The following is a 20,680-nucleotide window of genomic DNA, read 5'->3' on the forward strand; positions in this document are numbered from 1 at the left end:
TTCCCCAGATTAGTACCGGATCTGGTCCGTGCCACGTACCCTCAAGGGGGTCCTTCCACCTGACCATGGCCTTATCAGAGGGCCCGAGCTTTTGCCATAACCTTTGAGCTGCAGACTGACCCTTATCATCCAAAATCAAAAAATTGAGAATAAAAAGTGCGTGATTGAGCTGATTCTGTGGGGACAGGGGGTACAGCTCCCCCTTCTTTAGTTTCAATAGTTGGTTTTTTAGGGTACCATGGGCGCGTTCTACAATGCCTTGCCCTTGCGGATTATAGGGAATCCCGGTACGCGTTTGGATACCCAACCGTGCACAAAAGACTTGGAATTTTTTCCCAGTATAACCTGGGCCATTATCAGTCTTAATGATTTTAGGTTGCCCGAGGATCGACATGCTGCGCAGGCAGTGTGTAATGACATGAGATCCTGATTCCCCTGTGAGGGCGGAGGCAGTAAGGAAACCGGAGTAGGTATCAATGGTCACATGTACATACCGTTGCTTACCAAAACTAGGCACATGCGTTACATCCATCTGCCACAGATGATTGGGCAGGAGACCCCGTGGATTAACCCCATAGAGAGGCACACTAGTAAAGGTAGGACATGTGGAACATTCCTTTACTATCTGTCTGGCAGCCTCTCGGGGAATGTTAAACTGCAGCCGAAGAGACTGGGCATTTTGATGGTGGAGGGCATGAGCCGCCCGAGCTGCAGGCACCCCAACGAGGTACACCTTAGTGGCCAAGTCAGCTTGGCAGTTTCCATGGGATAAGGGCCCAGGTAAGTTGCTATGGGCCCTAAGATGCCCAAAGTAGCACTGTAGGGTACGATTCAGGATGGCAGCTTGAATGGCTATAAACAGTTGTTGCACAGTGGAATTAGTAGTGCCAATGAACGGGACAGTCTCAATAACAGAGAGGCTTCTGACTACATACTGACTATCAGAGAAAATATTTAGAGGTTCATTGGCCACATCTAAAAGTACCCGGTGGACTGCCGCTAACTCCACCTCCTGGGCAGAGGAATATGGGGTCTCCCACCGTGTAACCTGGTGCCCACGCACATAGGCTGCAATGCCAGAGGACGACCCGTCAGTGAACACAGTAACGGCCCCCGGTAAGGGGGTGGCTGAAACCATTTTGGGAAAAATGACTGGATGCCTGAGAAAGAATTGTAGAAGCTTGTCTTGAGGGTAGTGAATATCAATTTTTCCAGGGAACCCAGCCAGAACTATCCCCCAGGGATCACAGGTCTGGAAGAGCCAGTTGATCTGCTCCCGTGTGTATGGTACCAGAATGCTTGCAGGGTCCCTGCCAAAGTAGCGGCGGGACTCTTCCCGAGCCTGTTGAATAAGGACAGCAACAAGTTCATAATAAGGGGCAAGGACCCGGGCAGGGGAAGCAGGGAGGTGCACCCACCGTAGTGGCCGGTCTTGCCATAAAACAGCAGTAGGGGAATGGCCCGTGGCCAAAATGCAGGCTTGCCAAGGTCTACTATAATCACAAAATGTTGCCTGCTGCCTGCGGATAGCTTGCTCCACCCTCCCAAGGGCTTCACGTCCCTCCGGGGTCAGCTGTCTAGCGGATGCAGGATCTGCATCCCCCTTGAGAATGTCAAACAATGGTTTGAGCTCCCCTGTAGTTAACCCCAGATAAGGTCTAATCCAGTTGATATCCCCCAGCAACTTTTGAAAATCATTCAAGGTCTGGAGCTTGTCTAGCCGAAGGTGAACTTTCTGACAGAAAAATCGGTCAGGTTCTAGATGAAAACCAAGATAAGAAAACGGGGGCTGCCTCTGGACCTTTTCTGGGGCTATGACCAGGCCTTGTTTTTGCAAGTTAGATTCCATTTTCGCAAATGCCCGGATAGCTCAGTCGGTAGAGCATCAGACTTTTAATCTGAGGGTCCAGGGTTCATGTCCCTGTTCGGGCGCCACTTGCCGGAGCCTGCCGGCAGTCGAGCAGTAACCTGATTGAGGGGGTGAGGATTGGAAAAGAAAGACAAGAGACAGGATGGGATCGGGAGGGCTTCAGTACGTCACTGAGCCCCGAGTTTATTTTTCAGCTTGTAATTATAGCGCATTCAGTAAGGCAGCGGTTTAATCAGTAACCTTTGTCCCATGTATGTTCCCCACCTAGCTCTTTGTTCTCATGCATACATCATTGGTAGTCCTGTTCCTTGTTCTCGTACATACATCATTGGTAGCTGGGACATGCTGCACTTCTAACCCGGCCACGGCTCCTGGATCAAGGTACCTCCCTATGCCAGCATTGTTAATCTTAAGCTTAGCCAAGTCCCTAAGGAGGGGGAGCGGGGGGAGCAGGGCGAGTGCTAGCACCGCTGCCCACCACTCGGGTCAATGCCTCAGAGATTTCTCTCTCGATGACACTAGGGCAAGCGGGCCTCCCGGGTCTTTTTCCCTGGGCAGCACCTCGCCCGGCGGGTCCTCCCCGGGGGGAGTCCCGCCGGCTCCCCACAGTCCACGTGTACAGTAAGGATGCTGGAGGGTGTGTATGGGCTGGATGTTGAGGGTATTGACTCAAAGGAGGTGCTGCATAAATTTGAATAAGGTGAGAGTATTTCAATATGGAAGTACTATCCTGTGACATGGGAACTTTGCCCCAGCAAGGTCTGTAAGAGGCCATGCTAGCCTGTTGTTAAGATGGCTCCTGAGGCTTGAAGAAAGCAATGGTCACACCAAGTGAAGTAGATACCATGATCCTTTTCTCATACACATGGACAAAAGGATCAAAAAGCTCAGAGAAATAGACATGCTGGGGTAAAGCCAGAAAACCCAGCTACCCACTCTGTTCTTTAGGACAATTTGATATGTGATAAGGAATGTACTGGTGAGAGCCGTGCAAAACCATTAAGCAACAGTGGGACATGCTGTTGCAGAACTGGTAGCAATAGTGATGGCAGAATCTTAAAATAATAGAGGACAGGTGGTGAAACTTGATGGTCAGAAGCAAAGTGGCTACTTGAGTGTCATGACACAGCACCTGGCTTCTCACAGAGTGTGTGAGAGAGTATGCCAAGGGGAAGATACCCTTTTAATGGCCTAGCCTCAGAAGTCACTTCTACAACATTCCATTTTTCAGGAGGGAGTCACCAAGTCTGGTATACATTCAAGGGAAGGAGTAATTTAGATTACCCTTTGAAGGGATGAATATAAAAAAATTTGCAAACATATTTTAAACAAATGAAGGAAAATTCCTAAGAAAAATGTGTGCTTCCTATCACTGCAACTCAAGGATCTGTGGGTTTAGGAGTCGTGGTTCCCAAGTGGGAACATTCTCACCAAGAGACATTAAGCCTGTGACTGTCCTTGTGTCAGGAGACCTGTAGGCAAGGGAAGGTATCAGCAACCTGGCCAGGGGCAGTTAGTACAGTGATGAGGTAGAGAGAGGACTGCTATTACGGAATAGAAGTAGGATGAACACACAACCCACTTGGGTATTTCTTGATAATTTTCTGCCCAATTTTGTCAGTCAGTGAACAAGTATAGCAATTGTGGCCTGGGGGCCTAGGTAATACCACCCAATTAAGTCACCTAGAGTGGGAGGGTACTAACCATGAGTTAAGGGAATCTGGAATGGGTATATAAGAGGGAGATTATGAACATCAGCATCCCGAGACCAGATACTGAAGCAGGGTTGTCATTCATCCCACTGACATCCCTGTGTAATTTCTACTGGAAAAGCAGCCATCCAGGGTTCTGGAGGAGCTTTGCCCAGTCAGAGAAAATTTATCACATGAAAGAAGTGCATCCAGGTGACATAGTGGTGGACTATGGTGGATGCTGGGAACATCCCAGACATATAGTTCTTTCTGGACTGAGCACTCCTTCCTCCAACTGCTGGAGTGTTGCCTGCTGAGGTTCACAGCCAAGACTCTTTCTAGGAACACACTTTGGCTATTACCTTTCTTGCTGGGGACAGCCTACATGTAATGACTGGTTTTATACAAAACCTGGACCCCTGCCTCAGTTTGGGGCCTCTTTGAAGGGATATCCCAGCTCCAGAGCTCACTCTGGTATCATCTAAAGTCCTGTTGCATCTCCACTGCAGTTCCCATCTTCCTCTGTGAAGCCCTTTGCTCTCACTCCCTTAGAGCTGTTGCTCTCAAGTGCATTCCCCAACATATCCCTTGCTTGCTAATACTGATCTCAGTGCCTATTTCCTGGAGAACTTCCTCAACCACTATATATGTGATGGTTACTGTGTTATGCTTTACATATATCACTTCCTTAAACCTACTCAGGAAGTCTATAATGTAGCTACTATTAGTATCCATATTGTGCAGATCAGAAATCAGAAATCATCTGTCAAAGTTCAAAGATACAGTAAATAACAGTTAACTTTAGACTCAGATCTGTCTCTAGAGCCTGAAGCCTTTTTTTATGTTAATACAGTTTATTTTTATTAATTTATTTTTTAAAATTTATCTTTATTGTTGAAAGTATTACAGATGTCTCCCTTTTCTCCCCATTGATCCCCTTCACCCAGCATCCATCCCCCTCCCCACCAGGTCTTCTCCACACTATTGTCTGTGTCCATAGGTCAGACATATATATGCATTTAAGTTCTTTGATTAACCTTTCCCTCTCCCATTGCCCACCCCTACCTTCCCTCTGAAATTCGTCTGATTCCTCCATGGTTCTATATCTCTGTATTTATTTTGTTCATCAGTTTATTTTGTTCATTAGTTTCCACATATGACTGAGGTCATATGATACTTGTCTTTCTCTGACTGGCTTATTTTGCTTAGCATAATACTCTCCAGGTCAATTCATGTTGTCCCAAAGGGTAAGAAATCCTTCTTTTTTACAGCTGCATAATATTAATGGTGTAAATATCCCACAGCTGTTTTATCTACTCATCTACTGATGGGCACTTGGGCTGTTTCCAGATCAGCTACCTTTGAATTTTTTTATTTTGTTATATTCCAGGGTGTAGCTCCTAAAAGATAGCATAGGTGTAACAGATGTATAGTTTAGCTTTGCTGCAGTAACAAAAACCCCTGGAATCTCTATGGTTAACAAAAACTAATATTGATTTATTGTTCACATTACATGTTGGTAGCTCTGAGTGGTCTGTTGTGGCTTTCTTCTGCACATCTTTTCATTCTAGGATCAATGCTAAAGGTTCAACACCTATGTGGGTATGTTCGTCTTATGGCAAAGGGAAAAGAGAAAGAGAGCTCATGGCAATTTGTGATGGGATAGGTTATATGTAGTCACATAAACACATTACTCTGTAAGTCCAGAAAAATTGATGGTGATGTGTGACTCTCTTACAGGGGGAAGGGGAGTGAATGACTATAAATAGCAATCAATCTTTTACAGCAGATATCCATGTCAGGGCTATAGCAATTAACAATTCATTCTTACAAGTATAACAATTCAAATTCAGAAATTATTTACATAATGCTTAATGAGGGGATATTCCAAATGCAGAGAAGAGGTTGAGTAAGACCAAGAGGAGGCTCTCTGGTGGAGAGGGAACACGGTAAAGGGAAATGCTTTGGAGCTCTTCCAGCCCAGCTTTTGTGAGTTTGCAGGATTTATGTCCTGTAGGCTGGAGAGCCTTTTTCTGGCCACCAAGAAAGACCTTTCTCCACCAAACCAGAATTTGACAGGTGTAAGGCAGGATGCCTAGGTCTGCCATCATAAAAGAATACAAAGAAACATAGTCAAGTTTTTCATTTTGCAAGAGAGTTTTATACTTATATTTTTATGCAAAAATAGTTATTTGAAAATACCCTTTCTCCCCTGTGCTTTAATTTCTATCAAATTTGGTATTACCAAGACCCAACAAACATAATTTGGCAAGCTGCCAAACTAAACACATCCTAGCCAAAGGCCTAAGAATAAAAAGGAACATGTGGTGGGAAAGCTTCTTACAGCTGTTTTGCTCCTGATGAGGATGCAAAAACAATCATTTCTTCCTTGATCCTTAAATCTCAATAAATTAGATTAAATCCACCAGCTTTCTTTTGTTGTGGAGTTGGAAATTTTAATTCCAAATGGTTGGCTTTGACAACATTTTACAGAGTTAAAAAAAAAAAAAGTTTTTCTCTTTCACAGGGAAGCTCCTGTGTCATAAGAAAGTCCTAAAAGTCAAGATTTTTAAAAATACATAATAACTAGTTTCATATTTTTAAATTGGGTTTATAAGATACCTAGTTGTTATTGTATAAAAAGTATAAATAATTTAAATATTTTTCACAAAATAAATCCAACCACTTCAGGGGCTTGGAGTAAAGTCAGTGACATTTGCAAATTTTCTATTCATTTGACTTAAATAAATCCTGTCATCAGTCTACAGAAATGAGTATTTCCAATTCTATATGCACACTCAATATCCCTCTGTACAATGCTTATATGTATTTACCTCAGACAAACCTTCCTTAGAAATTAGTGATTATTTACATGGATGTCATTTGCATTTAGGCTCTGACAGATCCAGCAGTATGATCCATGTCAGCTAACACCTTTTTTCTCACTGTTGATATGTGTCTGTTTTTCCATCCTGTATGGATTGGTTAGAAATGCATATATTTTGAAATTAATTAAAGTCAACTAATTACTTTCAGAAATGTGACATAAAGGACAAAATGTTTGAGCCTTTTGACTTAAAAAATTGACTTTAAAAGGTACATTTTCTGAAGACTATTTTTTAATAGGTAATGGTCAGAAGACACCACGTTTTGTAAGCTTGTTAATAGGCAAGAAGAAATTCTCTCTACTATACAGACTGCTCTTTTCATTTATCCACTATCAATGAGACAACAGCTCTATTCAAGGGAAGCCAGCTCCTTGGCGCTGAGTAGAGCTTTCATTCATGCATTATGTTGTGTTCAAAGAGTGAAGTCCTGAGGTTGATTCATATTTATAATGACCTTATTGTTCAGACAGGTCTACCTGGGAAATCATCAGACATTTGCTGGTGAAAATATTGCTTAGGTCAATATTCACATGCAAAGTTCATAGAAAAATCAGTTCAAATATGGATGGATATAATCAAATTGAGAACTAAGAAACTGGTAATTTGTGGATTTGTAAAGAATTCTTATAAAGTAAAAATAGCCAAGTGACAAGAAAGTATCACAATGCTTGTTGTTTTTCTTCTAGGATTTCACAGGATGACTCTTTTTAAATATTCCAAACTTTGTGATGTTTGAATGATACTTATACTCATTGGTTTTATTTTAGAAATTCAGCTTTACCCTTGCCTTTCCCCAGGCCATACCAACCTAATGATATAAATTAATTTTTTTTAGTCTCCATTTATCATTTATTCATTCAGAAAATATTTGTTGATTTTACACTGTGTCAGGCAATGAGATTCAATAATAAATCCTTCAGACTCAAGAACTTAATCAATAAAATAATTTTTGGTTGCAAGAAGTGCCAGTGAGGAAGTAAATAGTGATATTAGAGGGAGTAAGAGATGTCAGTGGTTGGAGTAGAGGAGGCTTGTGTTATAGGGAACAAGGAATGCCTATCTCTAAAGCACAGGAAGAAACCAGCATGCAGACAGCCCAGGGGAAAGTATGCCCATGGAAAGAACCAAGGGGGAAGGCTTTGAGATTGTCAAAAGCTTGTTATGTTTTGTGAACAGAATGGATCCAGTTTGGCTTCAGTGTAGGGAGTCAGATGAGATTGGTAAGAGGCTTAGATTCTTTTCTTAGTGCAGTGGACACCCCTGAAAGGATTTAGGTAGGGGAGTGATGAGATATGAGTTTTATTCAGTCAGAATAATAATAACATTAAAAGACTACAAAACAAACAAACAAACAAACAAACAAACAAATGCAGTTTGCCAAAAAAGAAAAAATCATTAGAATAAATACAAAAATTATCACGTTCACAATTAATAAAAATAATGTATAATTTTAAAATGACAACAGTTGCTGGTTTTATCTACACTCCTGAAATCATTGTTTTTCCACTCCTTACAATTGTCTCTTTTATATCAGAGACCCCTAGAAATCCCTGTATGTGCTCCTACATTTCATTTTTGCTCTTCTCTACTCTGACATTCTCAATACAGAAACCGCCCTAATCATATTCTGGCTTCATCTTTCCTGGCTCAAGACACTCTTATCTAGGTTGATGGTATACTTCCTACTTTCTGAGAGAAGCTGTTACCTTATCATTTTTTTCATGATATCACCCATTTAATTGGCTTGATCAATGTTCCTTTGCTACTTTTCATCAGCTCCCACAGGCAAGAAAAGGACATACACTCCTTCCACTTAAGTTCAAGTGAGTGATGGTACAGGGGACAGGTAGGACAGGGTTGCCTGAAAGCCAGTCATGGATGAGGAAATATGATGGGATACTATGGCGACCAAGGGTTGAAGCAATCTTTGGTGTCCATAGCAGATACATTGGAAGCACACACTTTCCAGATTGGAAGCGAGGTAGAATATAAGAGCACCTGTTTGAGTTCTTGTAATTCTAAGATTGCTGTTGAGGATGCTCTCAATTTAACTCTTAAGATTTCTGTATCAAACACTATATCTGAGAAATAGTTAATTTGTTTACATTCCTGGAGTATATTGAAAAAGGGATTTGCAAATGGTGTTAATAAATGTGCTCAGAGATGTCACACAGAATACAGGCAGTCAGTGAAGGTGATATCAGGGGTTCCACCTGGGAAGGTAGAAGTCCAAGGAAAAAGCTTCAGTTGTATTTGATGGAAGTAATGGGAGTTCATTGCATTTTGGAGGGTGGAGAGAAATTTCATGGCACACCATTTCTCTCAACAGAGGGAACTTGACTATACTTTCCATCCATACCATGAATTTAGTCCTGGGTTTGATTAGGTTAGGGCTGCCATGCTTGGCAATTTTCTCCACCTTTCTATAGAAGGATCTAATTGTAGCAGGAAGAAACTTCATCATTCTCCATAGACTTAAAAAAAACCCCACAGAATGAAAAAGGAATATTTTGGTTAGAGTTGCCTTAGAAACACTTATTACAGGGAATTCATGGAAAAAAATTTCTTTCCAATTTCAGAACTATTCAAGATATCAGGTAGCTGTGTATAGAACACTGTTCATAATCTTGCAGGTCCTAGGGTCTGGCTAAAAGTGCTTTCTGGGTGCAATGCCTTTTCTCTTTCTCTCTTTTTAGAATTTCTTCCATAGTCAGGCTGGTAAGTTTAACCAAGGATGATTATTAAACAAGAGTCTTAATTGTTGTCCTAGTAAAAGCTGTTACTTAATTGGAAAACATCCTTGGCATTAATGAACATTTTCTCTGAAAAATAATAGCTGAAATGAAAAAGGTAGTTTTTTGCAAACTAAAAGCTCACAAAGACATATTTTAGGAAATGCTTTATTATTATTTTTTTTTTTAGTAAAAAGGTTTTATTAAAGATTGATACGTATTTTGTTTTTGCAAGAAGTCTGTAACTGCTGATAAGAGAGGAAATGCTTTATAAAGTTTGTGAAAATGAAAGGAACACCACAATCACCCAATATTCTTGACATGAATTATAAAGTAAGCATTTCAAGGATTTTGTGTGTTGGGCTGAAAGATCTTTGTACCCTTAGAAGTGAACTTAGGTTACAGTTAAGTAAAACTTTTCAACTGTAAGAGGTATGAGGCTTGAAATTCACTTCTAAGTACAATCAATAAAAAGTATTCTTTGGTAATAGAATGTTTAAAAAACTTTTAACCTTTTCTCATTAAGGCAATTAAAAACAATACAATTTTGAAGAAAAAGGTGAGAAGGAATAACTGTAATTGTTCCATCATGCTCTCCTCCTCCCTCTCTTATTTTAGATGCATGAATAGTTGAGCCTCCTTATTTCTGGAAGTTATGTTCTATAAAGTCACTGAAAACACTGAATTGGCAAATATTGAGCCACTGTTTCTAGGAGAAATGCAAAGTTAGGTCCTGCAGTGTCAGATTTGTTTTATCAGTCTGCACCCTTTCATGGATCTCTACTGCTTCTAGAGTTACTTAATGCAGGCACTTGAACACCAGAACACTTGTTTCACTAGAAATGCAGAAAAAACACCTTTTTTCCACTTCTTGGTTTCCTGAGCTTTAAAGCGTGACTGTTTCTCATATGTAAGTTTTCCCCATTTCCCTTATAAATAAAGCCTGAGAAGCCCAGCTGGGCGTGGCTCAGCGGTTGAGCATTGACCTAGGATCCAGGTGATAGGGGTTCGATTCCTGGTTGGGGCACATGCCCGGGTTGCGGGCTCGATCAATGACTCTCATCATTGATGTTTCTATCTCTCTCTCTCCCTCTCCTTTCCTCTCTCTGAAATCAATAAAGATATATTTTTAAAAAAATAAAATAAAGCCTGAGGAACATCAGTTACTTCTACCCCTGCAAATAAACATCTCACAAAGTTGATTCCATGGATGACCAGATCTACCAAAGTTGCCTTGTCGTGTGACTTCTGATATTGGCATAAATGCACTAAGATTGACACCCTACTCTAGGTTAAAGTTAATGTAGGTAGCATAGATAATTACCCTATTCTACTCTCAGTGGTTGTCCAAGGAAGAAGACATCAGGAACTCTGTCTCCCATGTTCTGAGACATTGGGTGTTAATGTAGTTTGAAGTGTCTAGTAATTATAGAGCATTAGAAACAGTTATTTTACATAGATATTCAATTTCCAAAAAGTCTTCCCACAAAAAAAGAACAAAAAATCAGGAATACATTTATTATGAATACAGGGTTTACACATAAGATAATTATGAGTTCATAATCATAGCATTAACAAACTTGAAACCTAGGCACATAGAGAAGACTGTGTAATAAAACTGGTAAAACTATAGATTGATTTCTATATAGATTTATTTGATGCCACTTGTGATTTTTATAGACTTGCCTGAGACAGGAAATAGTGATAATTTGTTGCTTTAAAAAAAATGTTGAGGGGGAAACAAGATGGCAGTGTAGGTAACAGCTGTACCCCCTGCCGCTCACAACCACATCAAAATTACAACTAAAATTCAGAACAACCATCACTCAGAACCTCTTAAAATCTGGCTGAACAGAAGCCATACAAGGAGGGAACTGAAGGAGCAACAAGACCGGTAGGAGGGGTGGAGATGCGGATGGATCGGGGCTGAATTCCAGAGACTTGACCACTGGCCCATGCCCAGTGCCATGTTTTAAACCCGGAGGGACATCTCGGGGGTGGAGGTTTCCCAGAGGAGTGAGGGGTCCCAGCCCCACATCAGGCCCTGCAGCCCAGGGCTCCAGGGCCAGGAAGAAAAATCCCCAAAACTTCAGGCTGTGAAAATTGGCGAGGACTGTCACTGAGGGTCGTGGAGGGTGTGGGAGTCTCAGGCAGCTCCTCTTAAAGGGCCCACCCATGGACTCACTCAGACTCGCTTCCCCTGAGCTCCAGTGCCTGGCTGCAGCTTGAAAGGAATGTGGGACATTTGGGGAGGAGCTAACCTGCCTAAAATTGGGGTGAGAGGTAGAGGAGCAGCTTTCTCCCAAGCAGAAGAGCTGGCAGAAGTCATTGCTCCTTTGGTGAGTCCTCCCCGCACAGAGCCAGCAGGCAGGCACCATATTTGAATCTCCAGCATCTGACTCACACCTTTGGCCCCTCTCTGTGATTCCCGGAGGCCCCACCACTTCCCACCTGCAAGCTCATCCAGGCCATTTCCAGTGGCTTTTCTATGCAAGTGACCTCTCAAGCCTCATGCTTAGGACTCTCCTAAAATCTCTCAAACAAGAAGCAGTGTGCCCCATATGTCTTAATAAGTGGACCCAGGCCTGGCTCTAGTGGCAGCCTGCATTGGTTCATAGCTTGGCCTCTCCTGGACAATGCCAAGCCCAGCACAAGTAGAAGTCAACTATGGTTTGCTGTGTAGGTCATGCTGGGTGGCCCTGGGTAAGGCACTGGCAGAGGCTAACTTTGCACCCCCTGGGAGGCCCCAGAGACAGTGAACCTGGTGGTCAGACTCGACCACGCTGGATTACAACCCTACCACATCCACTAGTGACACACTCAAGAGGCACACTTGGTGAACACCAAAGCTCCACTGAAGTAAATCCTGATCCATAGGGGTGTCTCCAGCACAGCAGCTCTTTTGCTATAGTTGTAGCTGGTCCTCACAGCTGACTGGCTTGAAGGTCAATTTCTCCCAGTGATGCCAATAGCAACCAAGGCTCAACTACAACAGAACAGTGCACACATCCCACACAGAGGAGCACTTAGAAGGCCCAGCTCAGGTGACTGGGGAGGCTGAGCCACTGAATCCTACAGGACACCTACTACACAAAGCTACCCTACAAATTCCAGGAGACATAGCAGCTCTACCTAATACATAGAAACAAACACCAGGAAGCAGCCAAAATGTGGAGGCAAAGAAACATGTCAAAAGGAAAGAACAGAAGAAATTTCTAGAAGAGGAACTAAATGAAATAGATCCAAGAAACCCAACAGATGCAGAGTTTAGAATAATGGTTATAAGGATGCTAATGAATATTAGTAAGAGTATGACAAAAATAACTGAGAAAATCGATGACATAATAAAGTACCAATTTGAAATGAAGGCTACATGAACTGAAATGAAGAATAATTTACAGGGAATCAACAGTAGAGTAGAGGACGCTGAGAATCAAATCTGCAATTTGGAACATGAGGAAACAAAAAACACCCAACCAGAAGAGCAAAAAGAAAAAAGAATACAGAAATAGGATAGTACAAGGAGCCTCTGGGACACTTCAAGAGGCCCAACATTTGTATTATCAGGATACCAGAGGGAGAAGAAAGAGAGCAAGAAATGGAAAACCTATTTGAAAAAATAATGACAGAAAACTTCCTCTACCTGGGGAAAGAAAAAGACTTACAAGTAGAGGAAGCACAGAGAGTCTCAAACAAGAGGAACCCAAAGAGGCCCACAGCAAAACACATCATAATTAAAATGCCAAAGGTTAAAAACAAAGAGAGAATCTTAAAAGCAGCAAGAGAAAAGCAGTTAGTTACCTACAGGGGAGCACCCATATGACTGTCAGCTGATTCCTCAACAGAAACTTTGCAGGCCAGAAGGGGATGGCAAGAAATATTCAAAGTGATGGAAAATAAGGAACTACAACCAAGATTACTCTACCCAGCAAAGCTATCATTTAGAACTGAAGGTCAGATAAGGAGCTTCATAGATAAGAAAAAGCTAAAGGAGTTCATCACCACCAGACCAGCACTACTGGGAATGTTGAAGGGTCTTTAAGAAGAAGCTAATGAACAAAAGAATCTGATGAATTAAATAGATCCAGAGACATTGACACATGTAACAGATGATCATATTTCAGAGGAAAGAGGGAAGGGGGTGGAGGGTGGGAAGAGATTAACCAAAGAAGTTATATGCATATATGCATAACCCATGGACACAGTCAATAACGGGGTGAAGGCCTGGGGAGGGGGTGAGAGGGAGGTGGAGGGGGTCAATTGAGGGGGGAAATGGGACACTAGTAGTAATTTCAACAATAAAGATTTTAAAAAAAAGTTGATGTTTTCTGGAAATGTTTAGCTTCTCTCTCAGGCCCTGCCAAGCACTGGCATCCTAAACTTGGTTAGGATGACAGTTTAATTCACCCACAGCCAACTGAGTGTCAGCAATTATCCTATTAATTAATCAATACTTTGTTCACTCTTTTCTTCTCACCAACTAACATCTGGACTAGGTAATCAGAGAAAATAACTTGAAACTATGTAAGTGCTTTTAATGCATCTCATTAGACCTAACTTTCTAGAAGAGGATATATTCAAACAGAGAAAAGATGAACAGAATAGATTCAATGACATGGAAGCATAGATGAGACTGACGAATGTCAGAGGGATGGAGGAGGGCAGATGGGTGGAGGGGGAGAGAGTAACCAAAGAATTTATTTGCATATATGCACAACCCAAGGGCACGCGCAATGGTGCGGAAAAGGACTGGGGAAGGGGATGGGAGGGGGTGGAACGGGTCATTGGGGGGAAAAAGGGACATCTGTAATATTTTAAACAAAAATTAAATTAAAAAAAAAAGTTTAAATGGGGTGTATGATCTCATTGTTTTCTAGACCAGTGCTTCTCAAACTTTAACATACACACATATCACCTGGGGATCTTGTTAAAATGCAGATCCTGATTCAGTAGGTCTGGGCCTGAGGCTCAGCATTTCAACAAGCTTCCAGGTGATGCTGATGCTGCTTCCCAAGGACCACACTTTGAATAGCTAGATGTTTAGCTTTCCTTCCTCTCGTTTGCCATTCTAAGTATGGCTACAATAGCGAACCATTTGGATCTCTGAGATGAAAAGATAATAACAAAAAGTAATTGTAGCTTACATTTGCTGGCTATTACCCATATTGATAAAGATTTCGTGAGTCTTAGTTTGTTTGGGCAGCTAGACCAAGAGTCCACAGGCTAGGTAGCTTATGAAGAGCAGTATTTATTGCTCACTGTTCTGGAGGCTGGAAAGACTAAGATCAAGGTAGCAGTATGGGTGTCTTCTGGTGAAGTCCCTTCATCTTTTTACAGCTGGCACCTTATTGCAAAGTCTTCATGTGGTGGAAGGAGCAAGGGATCTCTCTTTGATGAGGGCACTAATCCCATTCAAGCTGGCTTCACCCTTAGGATCTAAAGGTCTATCTCCCAAAATCATCATCTTTTGGGGGTTAGGGTTACAATATATACATTTGGAAGGGACACAAACATTCAGATCATAGCATAGTGGGAAGAAGCTACTTGAACAGTGCTTCTCAAATATTACAGTGCACAGGAATTACCTGAGAATCTCATTAAAGTACAGATTTTGATTCAGTAGGTAGAAGTGGGGCTTGAGGTTCTGCATCTCCATCAGGCTCCCGGGTGACACCGAAATGGCTACTTTAATTGTGAGTAGTGCTGGTACTAAGTAGTAGGCGACAGGACTTACAACTCACTCACCCTTTTTCTGTTTGTTTGCCTTTGTTGAATTTTCTAGAGTAGAGTGAGGAAAAGGCATGAGGCAGAAGGCTTAATTTTATTTAAATGGGATACTTGCTAAGATTCTGGAGAAAGGAAGATGAGATGGCAGAGGCAGAGTGCATAGTGTCCATGTCAGGAGGTACTAAGCTGGGTTCCCTTCGATTTAAGTTCTTTCTTACATGGATTCATTTGCTGGCTATTTCATAACATTTGTGACTCTCCTATGTCTCTAAAGCCTACAGGTATTCAGACGAGCCTTCACTCTGTTGCACATGCCAGGCCACTTAGAAGGCTGACAACAAATAATTTTAACCCAGGGAATTCCCTTCATAACCAGGACTGCCTCTTCTTTTTCCCACTTTGAATAAATAGAAGTCAATGGGACTTCTGTCCCCTTTTTATTCTGTTCACTTCAAGTTTCTGTCTGCACATGAGTGTACATATCATTTGGAGGCAAACAGAAAGACTGAGCTAGATCAGCTACCACTCCAGAGCAACTTATTTCCTAGATGGGCAGTAGCCACCTACTGCAATTTTCTGTATGTACCTAAGCATTGTTCCCTCTAAATTCATTTACAGTGCATCCTTACCCTGCACCCTGTTAGCCCTACCCTGTAATTGTTGTGTAGGTCCTGGCTTCAGTTTGTGCTCTAACTGTTGGACTGACTGTTGAAGACAAGCTAGAAAAGCCCAGGGTCATGATCATGTATGTGCTGTGATGATTCACCCATTTGCTTACTTTCTCATTACACACCCATATACTTCCAGATGATCTTTTGCTTCTGTTCTGAATACACACACACACATACACACACATCAGCTTTTCCTATTTCTTCTGAAATCATATTGCGCAAGTATGAAAGCTGAAAAATACCCCACTTCCTTACCAGCCAGTTGAAACTTTCCTGATGGCAGTCCAAAGTAACCACAATAGGCAATGAGTTAACATTTCAGTTGGGAGGATTTCCCCATCCTCCTCTGTTGTCAGTGAGGCATCGACTTCCCAGCTGATTTCTCCATCTGGTCCTACCATTCCTGGAAACCTGCTTCCAAAGAAGTAATGGGAAGATGTGAAAGAGAAGTGTGCCTGGGCATGGGAGGCAGAGGTAGGGGGTCAATGTGGTCTAATGGCTCTCTCATGGTACTGGTAGTGGGAGCCTGCTGGCTATTTTTGAACTCTGTCACCTTGCTTATTATAGGGATGCAAACCCCTGAGTTCTCAAAATAAAAATAAAATACAAAGGAGTTACAGTTCCTCATTAGAAATATTTTGAGCATGAAAACTTCAAGGATTAGCCAAATATATAAAATTCTCAGCTGACTGTGAATTAAAATATAAGCCACAATTTCAATAGAAAGGACTTTTCTAAACACATTATAATATATATACAATGTAAAAAACAACCATAGCAAGATCTAATTTCTTAAGTGTTAAAGAGCAGACATCTCTCACTACTCCTTGTTCTTTCTCAGTATAGATCCAGGAAGGTGGACTGTATGTTAGGAGTTAGATACTGATTTAGTTTTCCCAAAGTGGGTGAGAAAAATTCTTAAAATTATATTTCTTGTAAGTCAGGTTACCATGCCACATATAATAGTGTTGTGTAAAGCCAACTGTTGCAATTAGAAGCAGGGAATTAAGATGGTAATAGTGAAGTGGAGGTAGGAAATAATCGAGGCTTCCAAAATCTTTTAAGGAGCAGAAATTATTCACTTTGGCATAGAATCACAGGAATCTAAGGGAACCCAGGTTCTAAGATCACACACTCCTAACACAAACTTTGCAGAGTGGGAGTCCTTTTTGAGACTTTCTCAAGCAGAAGCAACACTTTAAACAATGTTTATTAGAAGAGAATAATTATTTCCTTTGTAGCATTGATGATCAGAGATCCATCCCCCTTCTCATGGGCTCCAGAGAAAATACTGTTATTGTTTCAAGTCAAGCTAAAAGGGATACATTTCTGGCTAGTTAACCAGTTGTAGCACTGGGCCACTGATGTTCTAAACTTTTGTGGAACACTACAGCAGTGGCATTTGCTTGAGCACTCAATACTTGTCAGGTGCAGAGCAAAGTAATTCACATATGCTATCTCACTTTGTTGTTATAATCTCCCTTTGTAATAAATATCATTATCCAGATTTTACAAATGAATAAACTGAAGATGGAGGAGTTAAGTAACTTAACTGAAGTCAGTTAACTATTAAATTAATGAGCTTAAATTCAAACCAGATCTGTGAGACACCAAAGCCAATGCCTTAAATGGCTGCAATAAACCACCTTCAGGACCACCTGACATTCAGGAACTTATGGAGAGACCCTGTGGAGTCCAAGTTTGTTTTGCTTCAAAAATATAAAAAGTAAAATTAAAAAGAAAAAACAGTCCAAAAAATGTTGAAAGTGTTATTGCTATACATGGAACAGCATTGAGAGTATGTTTTTTTAAGGCACTTAAGATGCAGCCCAGTGATTTTAAGCCATGGCGTAGTAAGACCCAAGTTTGATTTCCAGCTCTGAAGTTTATTGAGTCCCAGTTTTAGGAATGAGCATAACACATATTTCATATGATTTCAGTGGGGATTAAATGGAGGCCATCCATAAATTTCTTAGTACACAGTATCTGGTACATAGTAAGTGTCTAATAAATTATGTGTGTGTGTGTGTGTGTGTGTGTGTGTATGCATGTGAGTACATCCACAGAAGTATAAATTAGTCTGGATGAACCTGTGAAGGTCAAGTCTTGAGTTCTTGCATCTTTTAAGCCATTAAAAGCTTAGAATGAGCTAGGCAAAGACATAGGTGACATATGATCTCGATATATTGTACACTCATGAATCTAAATCTGTTTGTGGCAGTTTCAGAACTCTCAGTTACAAAAGAACTCAAGTTCTACTGGGATAATGTATTTTTTAATATGAAGCAGCTGATCCTTATCATCTAGCAAATCATAAGGTGAGAAATTAAGAGGAATAACAGGGATTTATATTCTTTGTGAAGAATTGTGGAGAGTTAAAAATCATGCCCAACTATATCAAACATTTCTGAAAGCATTTGATCAATAATTTTATTTATTTATTTATCTATTAATTCATTTCAAAAAATGAAGAGGCTCATCTCTTGTGGCATAAAAGCAAAGTAGATGCTGAACAAATCCCTGAAGACTTGGGATTTGTTTTTGGAGTAGATTATGATTACCTGTACTTGGCAAAGATTAATAGCATATTTCTTGATTCTATATCTAAGAACAGACACAAAATCAAGCACATTCGATAATTGCTTTTGAATATCTTGACTCAAAATATCCTTAAAAGTATGATTATTAAGCATCTGCCCTAAAGTCACCTGTAATCAGCTATTAGTCACCTTGGGCATGTCCTAGGTTTGCCAAGGACTCTAAATGAAGAATAGAAAGAAACAGACTGGTGGCAAGCACTGTTCATTGCCTTCTTCAAGCTGTACTATATTCTCCAGAGATTTCCCTCTTATCGCTAGGCATTAGTAGCAACACAATCAATTTGGCCTACCAATTTTTGATGCATTTCTCTTTCATTTTTGTTCCTAGGAAAACATTGTGTATTTATGTCTTGCAAATAAATTGGTAGCATGGCTTGATCCTTAGAGAATGGTACTTAATCTTCCTAGTGAAGGTCACTCACAGCTCACCAAAGAAGATATACTGTTGGCAAATAAGTGTATGAAAAGATGCTCCACACCATTTGTTTTCAGAGAAATGCAAATTAAAACAACAGTGAGATGTCACTACACCCCTTTTAGAATGGCCAAATCCAGAACACTGACAACATCAAATGCTGATAAAGATGTGAAGCAACAGGAACTGTCACTCATTGCTGGTGGGAATGTAAAATGGTACAGCCACCCTGGAAGATAGCTTGAAAGTTTCTTAGAAAACTAAACATACTCCTACTATATGACACAGGAATTGCACTCCTTTGTATTTAGCCAAAGGAGCTGAAAACTTACAACTGCACAAAATCTACACATGGATGTTTATAACAACTTTACTCATAATTGCCCAAACTTGAAGCAACCAAGATATCCTTTGTAGGTGAATGGATAAAACTGTACATTTAGACAATGGAAAATAATTCAGCACTAAAAAGAAATGAGCTATCAAGCCACAAAAAGACATGAAGGAATCTTAAATGTATACTACCAAGTGAAAGAAGCCGATCCAAAAAGGTTGTATAGCCTGGCCGGGCGTGGCTCAGCAGTTGAGCATCAACCTAGGATCCAGGAGATTGCTGGCTTGATCCCAGGTCAGAGGTGTGGGAGGCAGACGAACAATGACGACTCTCTCATCATTGATGTCTCTATCTCTTTCTCTCTTCCTCTCCCTTCCTCTCCCTGAAATCAATAAAGGTATATTTGAAAAAACAAACAAACAAAAAACCCTAAAAATGTTGTATATTATGATTTCAACTATATGATATACTGGAAAAGACAAAATTATCAAGACAGTAAAAAAATAGGTGGCTGCCAATGATTGGGAAAGGGGAAGGGATAAACAGACAGAGCACAGGGGATTTTTAGAATGAAAATACTCTCTATGATATAATGATAATAAATACATCTTATTATACATTTTTACAAAACTATGGAATATACATCTCCAAGAGTGAACCCTAAGGCAAATTATGGACTTTGGGTGATTATAATGTGTCAGTGTAGGTTCATCACTTATAACAAACACACCCTCTGGTGGGAGAAGGCTGTGCATGTGTGTGCACATGGAGAAATGGAGATATATGTGAAATATCTGTACTGTACATTCAATTTTGTTGTGAACCTAAAACTGTTCTAAAGAAGCAGTTTTAAAAGAATTCATTACTCAGAAATCTTTAAAAATCTGTTATCTAATGAATCTGTTATCTAATTCATACACAAAATTAAGTCAATCCTCATTCCTACATTTGAATTCTGCTCAAAATTTTGGTAAAAGTTACTTGAGCAAATTTCCTATGGAGGTACTTTCCTAGAAGAAATAAGCAGAAGAAAAATGAACAAATTGCAATTTTAAAAAATAGTGTCTTTTTTAAGTCCAAGGTATTATTTTATGTCATGAGAAATAAGGTAGCATTGTTTCAAAGTTCACAGATCTGATGCTAGATGTTTTTCCATAAATAACAATAGAAGCTTTTCTGGAAGACTTTAAACAGTTGCCTTTGTTTTATTTACTCTTTTAAATGTATGTGTATGGTCACAATGCTTATTTCAAGATTCAAAACTGTGAATTTCCTCTTGTTACTGGTGGTCAACTGCCAGCCAGACCATTAATTTCAAAATGCCATCCTTGAGCTGACTGCAACAAAATCGCTTACAGAATTTTTTAAAGTTTAGGTTATAGAGCCCCTTTCAGAAATCCATTGGATTAAAATTTCCCAGATGGAAGCAGGAATTGATTTTTATGGTCCCCTGTGGTTTTGGATGGACATACACATTTGGAAGCCACTGAATTCAGTTCTTCCCATACTGTTTGTTTATTTAGATTTATAATTGGAGGGCTGACCTAAATTGCATTTAATGATTCCTAAATTCTAAAATTTTGTAGTTAAAAAATTGTAAAACAATTTACACTTAGTAGTACAGTATATAACTAACACCTAGGCCAAGAGATGAAATAATCTCAGAGTCATAAAAATCTCTATGTGTTCCCAAGCACAATCCCTTCCTACTAAGAAGAAATAACTACTATCCTAACTCTTGTAATAATCAAT

At 40.4% G+C, this 20,680-nt stretch overlaps 1 non-coding gene across 1 annotated transcript; it reads left to right on the plus strand.

The window, feature by feature from the left end:
• Nucleotides 1-1,859: 1,859 nt before the first annotated feature.
• Nucleotides 1,860-1,932, plus strand: TRNAK-UUU (transfer RNA lysine (anticodon UUU)). The gene has a single exon. It is a non-coding gene; the product is annotated as a tRNA-Lys (tRNA).
• The last annotated feature ends 18,748 nt before the right edge of the window (nucleotides 1,933-20,680 follow it).

Source organism: Miniopterus natalensis, chromosome 10, assembly GCF_054644295.1.
Source record: "Miniopterus natalensis isolate mMinNat1 chromosome 10, mMinNat1.hap1, whole genome shotgun sequence".
Classification (NCBI taxonomy): Eukaryota; Metazoa; Chordata; class Mammalia; order Chiroptera; family Miniopteridae; genus Miniopterus; species Miniopterus natalensis.